Source organism: Calidris pugnax, unplaced genomic scaffold, assembly GCF_001431845.1.
Source record: "Calidris pugnax isolate Ruff unplaced genomic scaffold, ASM143184v1 scaffold15, whole genome shotgun sequence".
Lineage (NCBI taxonomy): Eukaryota > Metazoa > Chordata > Aves > Charadriiformes > Scolopacidae > Calidris > Calidris pugnax.
In genome coordinates this window covers 2,420,656-2,434,102 of record NW_015090774.1, presented here as the reverse complement: position 1 = coordinate 2,434,102, position 13,447 = coordinate 2,420,656, and positions in this window count along the sequence as shown.

Genomic DNA, 13,447 nt, shown 5'->3' with positions numbered 1-13,447 from the left:
ACATCATATGTTTACATATTCTGAAGAAAGGTAATATTAAAGTGCTAAAAATAGCATTTACCTACTTTCTTAAATGAAGGAATTCAGGATGTATTCTCATTTCTTTTCTAATAACGCTAATAATCTTTTCTAGTGCAGTGATATTGAACCCAAGCAACACGTAGTCCACACAAACACACATGTATATTGGCATTCTGTGCCGTTATCTCTAGCTTTACAAACTGCATATTTTTTGAGGCTGATTGAGGCAGACCAAACATAAAATAATTATTCTGTATAAATTAAAAATCCACTCTTGCTGGGGTTTTCCTACCCCTTTCTGTAATCTACCTAGGCTGCTTCCTATTTTCTAAATATCTGAGACTCGCTCTTCAAATGCTCTGAACTAGAGGGGAACATGCCCACTTTTGTCCTTAAACCTCAAGAACCAGCCTGACTGCAAAAAGACAGAGTTCCCCTCAGAAGGCTGAGGTTACACCTGCATGAGGGAGTGGTGCAGCCCACAGGAGAAGGCTTGTAGAGCACAACAGTTGGTGTCGAGTACGCAACACCCACACTACATATGTTTCAGGAGCGTTTAACTCAGATATCATCTTGTAGTTAGTTTTCAATTTGTAATTAGTTAATAAAGAATCCAGTTTGCAATTTCTGATACTGCTTCATGACAGGAAGTAAAGCACAGTAAATGGGAATAATTGGGATATTCACTTTAAAAGTGATAAAAAGTGGTAAAAACCCTAAGTTCAGCAAGCCTCTGGACAGCGGATGATTTCATGAATGGACATAGTTAGTGCAGCTGCATAAAAACTTGAAGTTTAATATGCTTACCTGCTTTGTTAGAATTCAGCCAAAGTACTCAGCCCTAAATTTGACACTTTACTGTGTTTCACATACTCTAACTCTAAAGAGTTGAATTCAAATTAGGCCTGGAGGCAGTGGTCCTGGAAGATTAAAAGTCTGTTTGCTTATTTCTCTTGGGCTACTACTATGAATTTAGACTTTAAGATTACTCTTTGATTTATGCTTTCTTTTTTTTTTTTAATCTATTCTTTATCTTCTTCATAGGAGTTCTCTACGAAGAATTTATCAGATTCAAAATTATGAGCTCTTCAACTGGGTGAAACAGATGAACTTGAAAAGAAAATCACGTGAAACGTGACTTTTTTTCTTGGTGGCAGGATTTGTCGATAAGAAATTGTCTTTATTTCTATCCATGTTTTCTCATTTCTATAATGGGACGAGGACTGTAGTAAAGCTCATATTTTTTTAATATAGTAAAAAAAAAAAGCACAGAAAGTTTTGAACTATACATCAAAGAAATATACTTACCATTTTAATAATTTTATCTTTGTTTTACTAGATGTACCATTTAACTATCCGTTAATGTGGAAACTGCATAGTGTTAGCAATTTACACTTGGATGTAAGCCCAAAGTAATAACTGAAATTATAATTGATGAAAACATAGTGCTTCAACTGTTGGCTCTATGCCTCAGTGTATTTTTTCTCAAGCAAAAGATTATTTGGAGTGAAACATTATGGCCTGAGAACACTCTAATGCTCCAGAAGAGCTGCACATCCGTTAGTGAGAGGGGAGTGAAGAACTGCTTACAGAGGTGGAAGATTTTCACCTTTTCTGCTATCTTCAGATATCCTCAGGAACCAGGAAAATAATGCTTATGTAGCACACAGTTCCCATGTGACCTTTGCCAGCCCTTCATATCAGCACCTGTCAAAGCTTGATCTACAAGTTGATTTAATGTGTAGTGACTTAGAATGGTTGCTTTCATATGAAGCCTCCTTATCTACCTGCTCTGGTTGTGCGAGATGGAGGAGGTCATGGCCTTGGGAGGAGTTATTTGCAGACTTTCCCTCCCTTGTTTTCATTTACTTTTTATTTTACAGGGAATGTGAGTGGTGTTATTTACAGCCCTGTTAAGGAAGATTAGCAGAACTGAAGAACAATAATACAGATATAAGTTTTATGACGATACTGCTCCAGGCCAAAAGAGATGAAAGTACCCTGTTAATGACACAACATTTTGGTGAACGTGAAGTTAAGAAAAACATATTTACAAAGGTATTAAAGGGCTATGATACAGGTAGATGCTTTGGAGTACCCACTAATTTTTCTCTTCCTTCCTCCTCCTCTTCTTACTCTTCCTACTCCTCCTCTACTTCTTCATTATCCTCTTCCACCTCTTCTTTACACCCTATTAATCAGCAAGAATGGAACTAGCAGTATGCATACCACTTATAATAAAAACAATAGCAGAAAACACAGAAAGCCTTGTAAAGCTGAGATTGCAACAGGATTGCAGACTTTGTTTAAAAACACTACAGGTATATTCAGCATCAACTGACAGATTAATTGAGCTTTTAGAAAACAGCCTAAAATATAGCACAAAAAACATAGTTACACAGGGGACAGGATGGTGATTTTACCTCTCCATTTGTTTTGCAATAGCCGGAAAGAGAAGAACAAAGGAGACCATCTACTAGGATGCAAAGCAAACCAACCATTTTTGTTGTGTTTTCTGCCTATTCTATTGAAGTCCAGGAGCAAACCAGAAAAAGAAATTTTCAGATCCAACATTCCTTGGTTGATATTAAGACTATTACCAAAGAAAGATTCCAAATGAACACACATTTAAATGTCAATAATCAACACAAAGATCTGCTGAAACACTTTCTCAACCAAGCTTGATCAATGTTTAAAATCTGAGCTAATAAATTTTCTGAATGGAACACCCATTTCATTCAATATGCAATCACTGCCCCTTTTTGCGAAATGACTCTGTGAATTTATTGCTCTTCAGCAAACATTTTATATTATTAATTATTACTCTTATTCACTAGTTTTACAACCGTATAAACTCAGAAAACAAAAAATAGTACCGTTTTCAAGAAAAAAAAAAAAGTTGCTTCCTTCTGCATAGAGGAAGCAATCAACAAGGATGCATTTTATTTAACATTTAGTAAAATTTTCACTATTTCCAGAGCTGATATGAAAGACTACAGTGTATTTTGATGTACATTTAATACAAAACATTTATTTTACTTCACCAAAACATATATGAAATTTTAGATATTTTTCTCATCTTTTAATTACTATTCCATTCTTGCAAATGTCTTTTTAGACATTTTAGGTCTTTTTAGAACCCTTTCATAAAAAGTATGGATATTCTTGCCATTGTTTTAATTATTGTATGCAAGTTTTATCATTTTTAGACTACAAGTTTTTCTGCTTAAACATGATATTTGGAAAAAAAAAAGGCTTTCTGTACTAGCAAATACTAATATTTTTCCATTTTACATGTTTTTAATATGCTAGAACATCAAGCACCTCCTAAAAATCACTCGTTACCACTTGTTTCAGACTACAGCTATTAACATTGTAATTCGCTGAACCAACGATGCATGCATCTGCAGAAATTCCTTTTCAGACTCTGAAACCTTCAGTCAGATGCATCTGTAGTCATAATTGTCATAGCTAACCATCTCAAACCCCATCATAGCATCTATGAATCACTCACTTTCTGCAGGAATGAATTCCATAGGATGCGTACACGCTCAGGAGAATGTTTCCTATTTTAAAAACATCTTTTTCTCTGTTTCTTACCCTTGCCTCAGAAAAGTATTCAGATCCTTGAGTTTACATTAATTGTATAGCTTGAATGATGTAAAAGTATACAGTAACACTGCCTCTCTTGTTTAAAATCTGAACTGATAGTGAAAGAATGTAAATTAATGTATTTTTGTATATGAAAAAAAAAAGGCTTCTAGAGTTGTTGTAACAATTGTGTTTATTAAGATGTGTCAAACTGTTATAAATTACATCTGTTTAATTTATGGTTTTCAAGAAAATTTGCTGACATTTAAGTAACTAACTTTCATCCATCACTTATTCGATTCAAGCTCATTCTTTAGTTTGAGCAGTTTTTGGTTATAGATCTTAAAGCAAACAGTCAAGGACTGACCTGCCTTCAAAACATAAGCTCCAAAAGTTGGTTCTTCCTGAACATTCTTTAAACTTCCATCCTTCTTGACATTTATAGCACAGCTCATCTTTGAATGATAACACATGAACTTAAAAAATGAACACTAAATGTAGTACAAATATCTGCATACTCACATGCCAAAACTGGCACAAACTTGGCTATTTGTTTTAGTTTCTCCTTTCAAGACCCTGAAGATGAGCTACTGGGGATGACATAATCTGCTATCACTGTAGCTGCTGTGTCTTTGGTACATTCAAACTGAGTTACAGAAAATGGTAAAAACCAAGGAACAATAGAGAAAATTAGAAGAATAGAGTCTGGAAGGAGGATGAGAGCTGGAGTCACAAAATGAGGGATAGAGAGGAAGGATAAAACTAAAAAAGAAATATAAAAAGAATTATGGATAGAGAGACTAAGGAAGGAAGAAAAAGCAGGGTGAAAATGCAGTAAGCCAAGCAAGCGAGCAAGACACAGATTTCGGACACAATGTTTTTTACTCAACTGCCTATCCTTTTATCAGTAGTTGCTCATGATCCTGCATTAAAGGAGGAGACGTTACACTGGATTTAACTGTTTTCGTACAAGAACTACTCTCTTCATTGCATTACTTAAATGAATCTTAGATGTTTAGGACTTCTTTTCCTTTCCAGTTTGGCTCTTAGTCTGTCTCTCTAGGTTCTTAGACTCTTAAAAAGAGTCTCCAGTCAAAGCTTTTGTACTGCCATGCTTGGCTAAACAGTTGCTCATAAATACATACAACAGGAAAATGTTATGCTTCTTTGGTTTGCTTTTCATAAGTTTCAGCCAGGCATAACAGTTCCTTGACAGTGCTGCCATTATTATTGATACCCTTTGCATTAAAAAAAGGACAACTGGCAAGCAAAATAGCTTTCCTTTTTGTCATATGAACAAAAACAAACTCAACAAGTCCAAGAGAACTTATTCAGCAACACTAAAAAACATGGAAAAAGAAATGCTAGCAGAGACAAAAAATCAGTATAAAAAGAAAGAGAAACTGAGAAAGAAAAATATACTATACCCTTCTTGATTAAAAAACAATTGATGTATACATTCTGCATGCTCAGGAAAACCCAGTGAAGACATCAGCATCCGTTGCCGAGTCATTCATAGCACAGTAAGCTCTGCACTTGAAGTACAACATCACCTCATTCTTTAGTGCTCATCAAATTCTACACCTTTTTTTTTCCTGTTTTTGGCAAAAGCCTGTCTATAGGTGTTTTAGTTATCTCCTTTTATCAAGTGTCAATTTCTTTTGCATTCATAACTTATCTCATTGCACTTTTCTCCTTCCCAAATATCTCCCACAGGCTTGGTGAGTGGAAGAGAACATAAAAAGTGCAGTGGGAACACAAATGGCATATCTCAACTAGTTTTCTTACATTATGTGTCTTTATCAATGTCCTGTTGTAGGGAAAGAAGTTATCCATGGCTCGTGTTGTGAGCAATTTATATTCAGGTATTGTTTGCTTTTGAAGTATTTCTTTTGTTCAGGTGGGTATCTAAAAAGCAGTATTATTTCAAGGAGGTGGCTTTTGGTGACAGGTGGCCCCGATACGTAAGCGCTGGTATGTATTTGCTTAGCTGAATTGGCTGTAGATAACAGTTATACTGAATAGCCCCTTCTTTCCTCAGAAAGTGGTTAAGATTCGTGTGATCTGTGATAAAACTTTTCCAATTTAGGCTTCTCTCCCACTGTTTCTTTTCACAGAAACCTACTCCCTTTCTTCACAGTATCACTAACTCAGAGGGTGACCACCAGGAAGGTGCATGGACCTTAACCAGTCTTCCCAATGAGCCTGTGTCACATATTTGACAAGTTCATATAGTGCCTCCTTAACTTTGCTACTGAAGGGAATTAGGACTCGTCAAAATCTTGCGAAGAAAGCCAGATCAGTACTTGCAGATCCAGACTGAAAGTTCTCATACAGCAAAGTTGTTAAGCAAGTGCTTTAATTGATCTCTCTTCAGCAGCCAGCCCTCAGATAGATACCTGCCTTAACAGCCTTATTTATTAATGATGGGCCACTGAATTAGTCTTAAGCACAACTGTAGCTCCACTGACGCTGGACAGTTGCCCAGTGACATGACAATATGCACATCTAGAATTTAAGTTGTGATTTCCAGCAGTCTTAGATTTTGAGTGGTTAACCATTTTGGTTGGAATAGTTTTGCCACATTTAGACTGTTTTTGAAGTGTTCTTGTCTTTCATCTACTATCGTCTTTTTGTCTGAATTGGTTGTCTGTGATGAACATTAAAAAAAAAAAAAACCAAAAAAAAAAACCCAAACAAAAAACCCCAAACCACACAACAAAAAAATAACCCTCAAAAAAGTTCAGTGGTTGCAAAATAGAGAAAATGTAATTATGTAAAGAAAATTGTAATACAACAGCAGTTACTAGAAACCGATGTCATGTAGATTGCCTACAATGACAAAAAAAAAGTTCAGTGCTTAAGTAATTCAACATTTGTTGAGAGATCTTTGAAAATGCATAAATTTTACTCTTAGCCAAGATCTGACTTGCCTTTGCTAAGGACAGAACACTGTTTTAAACTACCTCTGGTTCCAACCGGGATCAGGATTTTGGAAATGATGATACCTTACATTAGGCTGATAGATCTAAGTGGGAGAAACAGAAAAGCTTTAGGACAGGTTTGAAATAAAAGCCACAGGTTGAAAACATTTTCCTTTAAGCTTATATTAATTACATTAATAAATTCGATGATCCAAAGGAATAAAAAAGTTGGAATAGGTATAACAGAAGGGGATATTAGTACAAAGAGAGAATTTGAGATGGTTAGTTCTTGTGGGCAGAGATTAAAATGCAAAACTATTAGGAGATGGTAAAACATATGGGGAAACTACAATGTGCTATAAAACCAATACCTCTGCTGCATTCCTAATATACAACATTTTGGTTTCTATCTCAGATGTGAAGTAGGGCTTGTGTGCCTGGAAAGTCACCTGCTTTTCTCAAAGAATGGGTTGATCTAGTGAGATATCTTTTTCCCTACAAGTCTTGCCTTATACCATCCACAGCCACAGTAACTCTATGATTATACAGAGGGGTTTCGGTGAGCTTCAGCTTTGGTTTTGTATGGTGCCTACAGCAACAAACAGTGAGTGAGCCACGTCCAGGCTGCTGAGATGCTGTGGTGACAATACAACTAATACTGATCAATCACTTCTCTCATTTCTTATTGTTCTTTCAGATCTAGGATAAACTTCTGATGAACATGGGACTAGATAGATCAATGCTACATTAGGAGGTACAGTTGTTACAAAATTTACTACATGTTCTAAAAAAAAAAAATTTCTGAGTTTGTATAGCCAAGGACCAGCAACTATGACAATATCAAAACCTAATGAAACACAAAATAAATGGAATTGCATAAATTAGTAGCCAATTGGCATTAAGATATTATGAGAAAACATTAAACTATCTGTCATTGTAATAAAAAGGAGCAGTGTTGATTTACAGCAGAATCTAAATAAATTAAGGCAGCACAACTCCTGTGTATAAACAAAGATCATAGCAAATTAACACATTGTCCAGCTGTGTGTGAACAATTAAAACAAACTGAAGCAGTACTGTAGCAAACATTTTTAAAAAGTGACTGAGAAGAAATCAAAGGTCTCTTTTGTTAATGGATCTTAATGAAAATTATAATTTAACTGCTTCACTAGGTTTGGGGATTTTTTCCTTAATAAAAGAGTTGCTGCTTTTACATGTTTTGTTAGATCTGGTTTAATGTTTTGTGTCTTCCTACACAGGAACATCAAATACTCACATGCATTTACTTTTTTGGGGGTAGCTCACCTCTGGTAGTTTTTGGATAATTCTGTAAAGAATATTGAAAAGGTCTTTTACTATGTTTGTTAATGGGTTTTAACAAAAAATAAGTTTACATGCTTTGAACTGAAAACAGTCTTGTTTGATAAACTAGGCTGCTCTCCTCAGTACGCAATGCTGTGATCCTCCACTTTTGTCAGACAAAGATAATTCTGGAAAAAGAAGTGACTGTGTAATGCTAAAACAAGTGGACAGCCTGGTTCTTTCAGTTCTTCACAAAAATAGAGAAAAAATGCATTTTTATTTGGATTGCCTTTTTGTCTGTACAGGATGATCGTTAAATTGATCTGCATAAAATAAAATTCAAAGACACTACTTAGTCTGGAGAAGAATAGCTCCAAAATACTAGAGATTGAAGCTATCCTTTACACAAACCTAAAAATATACAAAGAAGTGGAAATCTTTCTAAAAAACTCAAATCTTTTTAGAAGGGATATAAGTGTCTAATATCTACTTTATCAATAATTGTTTATAATTACTGTAACAGATATATACACAGTCAAGGCATTTGAAAGTTTCCTCTGCTAAACAGAGTAAATCTTTCTTTCTAAGCTTTTCCTCCCTATTTCTTTTCTCTGAAATTCCATCCTATTTTTTAAACAGGACAATACAGGTGTCAGCTTGCACTGATGTCGAAAATGAAGATGTTTGCTATACATGCAATTAATCCATTAACACTAAACCATGCTATTTTACTAAAGGGTGGTCAGGAGGTTAGAGGGAGAGAATATCACTCTCTCAGCATTTACAAATCCATTCCGAAAGGGACACTCTTCATCTCGTTTGTAAGACACATAGTCCCATAAAGCCAAGATTTATAAGGCTGTATAAATTATGCGTACGTGTCAACAAGACAAAAGCATCCTCTGTCAGCACTGGGGCATGCTTTCCATCACTTAACAAAAAAGAAAGGAGCAGGCAACTTTCAAAGGTCTCCTTTCATCACCTGGAAACATCTACAGGATAAATTAAAGTAGAAGGCAAAGTTATTATGTTATATGAATATATCCATTGCGCTTATGGTTACACAAGGAGAGAGGAGAATGCCAGGAGAAAAACAACACAAAACAACAACAACAACAAAGAATAAAGAAAAGAAAAGAAAAGAGTTAGGATCTTTGCTGCAAGAACTTGAAAACTGTATCAGGCTGGATCTCAGATGCCAAGTTAATGGGTGAGCAACTATGTCGTCTTACAGAAGTAGTATTCTTTAATTTACAAGTGTAAAATAAAATCTACATTTATTGTTAAAAACCACAATTCTCCAAATGTTGCTACACATTCCCTCAAGTAACAAATATATGATCTATTTCACATTTGACTCATTTTCTGTTTCTGCTGGCCTTTCTATATGAACAAGGGAGCTACAAGCACCTAAAAAATATGAAAATTAACTACTAAAAACACCAACCAAATTATTATGAGGATTTAGATTCACTTTCATCCTCAAAATCTGCACTACATCATGGTTGCTACTCAGTATGGGATTATACCTATCAAAATGGGATTATGGATGCATATCGAGTAATAAAGGTGGCTGGGATTGTTCTTTTAACCTATTTTCTTGGGGAAAAAAACCCCACTTTTTAAGCCAATAGAAATTTTCCTAAGATTTTGGGTTTGGTTTTATTTTTAAACCATTCAGGCTCTTCATCAAAAGATAAAATCTGAGTTTTAACAAAATCTATTAAAAAAGGACCCTACAATGAAAAGAATAACTTTTTCTTCACAAAAATAAAACAAACCCACACCCAAACCAACACAAAACCAACACACATTCCTCAAGTAATTCCAGTTCAAGATGTTTAACTTCAGGTAACTAGGTTTTGTATACTTAATACCACCATTAGTGTATCGTTATGATAAAGCTGATAGTATTGCTAAACATGGTCCTGCCGTAATAGAAGACCAGGTCCCTTCTGACTAGCAATTACATTTTCTGTAAGTGGAATCCTGAACAAATTGAACACCAGGCCAGTTTTTTTTTATCAGTCTCAGTGAGTCTAGATTAATCTTTTCTGTCTTCACCCAAATAAAATATCCAATAGTGTGTACAAGTGCTAGACACACTCTGGCTCCACCTGCTTCTTTCAGAGTTAATCACTCTGTGAGATACTAGAAGTGGAAGAAACTTCTGGGAGCTAAATGCAAAGAATGGTTGGTTGATAAGACTAACTTTCAGAGGCAGCAAAGCAAAGACAGGATTTCCTGTTTGATAACAGAAGAGATAATGAAACTCTGGATAAACTGATAGTATTTCAACAAAAAATTCACGAAAATACTTTTCCTTTTCTGTGTTTTATACCAGTATTTCTTAGTGGTCTCTACCACTCACTAGGAGAGGGGCCTCATACAAACATCCAAAAAACTCACATTTTGCATTTCTGTTTAGTTTTGCTAATATATTAAGAATTGGTCATCAGTTTTCCAGTGCAAAGGCTTTCAGCTCTTCTCCCCTATTTACAATTAAATACTTTAGAAGATATTTTTTCCTGTAAATTACCACATTAAAGAATGTATTTCTTTTCTTTTATGCATTTCTACTTACCAGTTAGCGGCCAATGCAATGCAGTCAATCCGTCAATCCAAATTGTATCAAAACCACTAGAGATGATGTGGGGTGAACATAAAATATTCTCTCTGAAATACTGAGCTGGGGTGAGTGAATATCTGGCTTTCAGTTAAGCCTGACATCATAAGAAACATCCCTATTAGCCTAAAATCATTACTTTCACAGTTCTGTATCCATCACATCACCTATAATGAGAATCCCTATGCAAGGATAAAACAAGAGTACATTATATGTATTTATGATCTCATGAGCCGCAACCAAATAGAAAACAACACTTTTCATAGAGAACACAAGTTGTGGCTCACATACATTAATAAGCAGCAGCTTAGCATGCCAGACAAAGACGTTATCAAGTTTTTCACCTTGTTGTACTGAAATTCTCCCAACAATACTTATTTATTCCATGACACCTTGGCCTCGCAAAGTGTTCATTCCTGTACATAATTTTAAGCAGACAAGCGGCCTTAGTGAAGCTGATGGATCTACTTATTGGCTGAAAGGCATTCACACACTCTGGTGCACTGCTGGATCAGAGCCTACAAGCTGTGAAGGATGGTTAGTTGCTACAATATTCATTGAGACACACAGGAATTGTAAGCTCTCAGGACCTCTCTGTATGTTATGACCTCATTTAGAGTTTCTGATCAGTTGCCAAACATTTACTTAGCTGTTAGCACACTGCTAGTTAATGTGTAACAACTGCAACAAACCCTGAAAATAATGCATTTCAACCAGCTAGCTGTAAATCACTAAGTTCTATTTAAAATCTCTACAAAAATTCTACATAAAAAGTGCAGTCACAGTTCAATAAATAAAACACTGTAAGAAATTTAAGCTTAATTCAGAGCATAATAAACCTCAACTTTCTATTTGGGGTCTCCTCAGGTTTTCTTGGAAAAATCAAAAAGGAAAAAAAATTTTTTTCTTTATAACATTACTTTAACAATTCAATTTTTGCTGATAAACACTGAGAAAATTATACAGTATTCTCTTTATTGATAAAACTGTGAGCTGAGTTTGTTGCTATTGAAATTCAAATAAAAAGGTCCTAGTATTATTCTCTATACCCCTCATATAGTTTGTTTAGTTCTCTAAGTACACAGCATTTAATGATGGTTAACCAGGATGAAATTAGTACCAATTCAATGACAGCCTTAAATCAGTTAGCTCAGGAAGGCTACCCCTGTCACCATGAGAGCATTGCCCTAAGAACAGGTTGTAAACACATCAGAGAACATCAGCAAATACTCAGAAGCACGTCTATTTCACTATTAAACTGCTCTGGTAACCATAGCTAGCACATCCAAACCTGGTATGGGTAAATCACTGCAGTGATAACACAGTCTTGTGAAGAACACCTCTAATGCTCATTCTATAAATTCATTCTTTATAGGGATTTCCAGTTGAAATACCATCCACGAGTTGTCCAAGCTAAAGTCTGCAGGACATTTTCTGTCTACCAAAACAAACTGTGGAGCTTACCACCTGTTCTCAGCAGGGTCCCAATCTTCAGGCTACAGTACCCTTTCCACATCTTGTGAAAACTATACAACCACAATACAACAGATGGGAACCAAAGGGCTCCTCAGGAAAGACAGCAGAAGCAAAGTGCTACAAAAACACAAACACAATGGCATGAAAAAAATTCATCTAGCTGGTATTCTCTGCCTTGATCATTCCTCAGATGGAACACAAGTAGGAAGAGGGTGCAAGAAATGCCTGGACAGCGATGGCCTACATCTCCGGTCACCTTCTCTCCAAGCAGCTTGTAAGTCAAGAGTCACTTGCTTGTGCCATAGGCAGTGCAGCACGCACAAAGAAAGCCCAGTCCCTCCAAGACTCCATCTACGAAGATGCAGCCTGGAAGATCTGAACCTCTGCAGTAGTCCCAAACGTGATAGTGAAGTGCTGAGATCTCCTCAGGCTTTCAACATTGGACATCAACAAAATCTACTGTAGATAAGGCATAAGTCCGTAAGTGCCATCTGTACCTAGAACACTGTAAAAGCTATGTAAGGGGAACGAAAATACTGCAAATAATTGCCGTCACATTGAAACCAAGCTCGAAATTCTTGAAAAGACTTTGCGATGATGATGGTGTGTGATTTCATATTCAGTGGACCTCTGCTACGGTGTCCTTGTAGCAGTGGGACAACACAAGTGGGAGAGAGAGGGAGTGGGGGAGAGGCAAAAGGTTGCTAAGCCCCAGTGAGATATCTGGAGACTCACCAGCACAGAAATGGCAGAACTACTGATAGCTGCCTCTGCCACTTCATTGTCCACTCAACCTTCTTCACAGAAACAAGCCTGGGCTCCTGCATCTCATTAAGCCATGTCCGTTGCCAGGACAGCTCCCTGGAGGCTTTTAAAGACAGTTTAACCTAAACCTAAGAAATGCAGGGGCTAAAGCAGCCCCAGGCAACTCTGGTAGCCAGGACACTGCACAGCTACCTCACACCTCCTGCACTAGGAAGGGCTATGGGCTGGCCAGAGGAAGCTTTCTGATTTCTACATTTAATTTTCTCACTGTGGAAATGGAAAATTGTGGTTTACTACCTAACTGCACACCAATATACTTGAGCAGCAGGATTTTTCCATCCTGCATGTATCATGCTGGAAAACTATTAAGTCAATTTATTATTTTAACTGCAAAGGTATAAATCACTTTATCTCCAAGTATATCCTGTAAGCCCACTGCTAGCTATCCACCACTCACCTTAGTGTCTCACTACAAAATAAAAAAAGGTAACAAGTAGCTTTAGTGTGCATACATACGCAAAATAGCATCCAAATGTGAAGGCCAATTTTCAAAAGCACGCAAAAAGTCAATCCTCAGTGGGATCTACTTCTACAACTACTTTCAATTTCAGCTTCTTTTAAACATAGAGCTCTTTCTGAAAATGCTTAAACAATACATAGTTGCTTTCATGAGCATTAGAAACAGCATTTCAATCCAGTTTACTTCTTGTGAGAAAACATTCTGCGTATAACCACTGAAAAC